The sequence below is a fragment of the Silurus meridionalis genome, chromosome 6 (genome assembly GCF_014805685.1).
Source record: "Silurus meridionalis isolate SWU-2019-XX chromosome 6, ASM1480568v1, whole genome shotgun sequence".
NCBI classification, from domain to species: Eukaryota; Metazoa; Chordata; class Actinopteri; order Siluriformes; family Siluridae; genus Silurus; species Silurus meridionalis.
In genome coordinates this window covers 33215538-33216559 of record NC_060889.1, presented here as the reverse complement: position 1 = coordinate 33216559, position 1022 = coordinate 33215538, and the positions used below count along the sequence as shown (strand labels likewise).

The following is a 1022-nucleotide window of genomic DNA, read 5'->3' as shown; positions in this document are numbered from 1 at the left end:
ATAATATGTGTGTGTGTATGTATGTATGTATGTATGTATGTATGTATGTATGTATGTGGTCGCGCGCGCGTGCGGTGTTTATTCCGCGCTCGCTCGCTCTGTATGTGTGCTCTGTACAGCTAGAGGAACAGTGGGCGGAGTCACGGTTAATCCCCGCCCCTCCCCATCACGCATTGGGCTTCGTCGCAAATACACACGCAGGAGCGGTCACTGTCACTCCCTACATAGGGAACTGACAACACACACTTCCTACCGACACACACACACAATATACACTATATACACTATATATATGTATATGTATATGTGGTGTGTGTTGTAGCACTGTGCTGTGTGTATGGAGCTCTGTGCTGTGTGTATGGAGCTCTGTGCTGTGTGTATGGAGCTCTGTGCTGTGTGTATGGAGCTCTGTGTTGTGTGTTTTAGCTCTGTGTTGTGTGTATTGAGCTCTGTGTTGTGTGTATTGAGCTCTGTGTTGTGTGTATTGAGCTCTGTGTTGTGTGTATTGAGCTCTGTGTTGTGTGTTTTAGCTCTGTGTTGTGTGTTTTAGCTCTGTGTTGTGTGTTTTAGCTCTGTGTTGTGTGATGTAGCTCTGTGTTGTGTGTATTGAGCTCTGTGTTGTGTGTATTGAGCTCTGTGTTGTGTGTTTTAGCCTGTGTTGTGTGTTTTAGCCTGTGTTGTGTGTTGGAGCTCTGTGTTGTGTGATGTAGCTCTGTGTTGTGTGTATTGAGCTCTGTGTTGTGTGTATTGAGCTCTGTGTTGTGTGTATTGAGCTCTGTGTTGTGTGTTTTAGCTCTGTGTTGTGTGTTTTAGCTCTGTGTTGTGTGATGGAGCTCTGTGTTGTGTGATGGAGCTCTGTGTTGTGTGTTTTAGCTCTGTGTTGTGTGATGGAGCTCTGTGTTGTGTGTTGTAGCTCTGTGTTGTGTGTGTTGTAGCTCTGTGTTGTGTGTGTTGTAGCCTGTGTTGTTTGATGTAGCTCTGTGTTGTGTGTTTTAGCTCTGTGTTGTGTGATGGAGCTCTGT

The 1022-nt window shown here is 45.5% G+C and overlaps 1 protein-coding gene across 1 annotated transcript in view; it reads right to left on the bottom strand.

Moving 5' to 3' along the window:
• LOC124386995 (solute carrier family 22 member 23-like) overlaps positions 1–137 on the bottom strand; it is a 46818-nt gene extending 46681 nt beyond the window's left edge. Inside the window, exon 1 of the mRNA XM_046851074.1 lies at positions 1–137. This exon is cut by the window's left edge and continues 972 nt beyond it. The gene's annotated coding sequence lies outside the window, so the exon portion shown is untranslated.
• Between the last annotated feature and the right edge of the window lie 885 nt (positions 138–1022).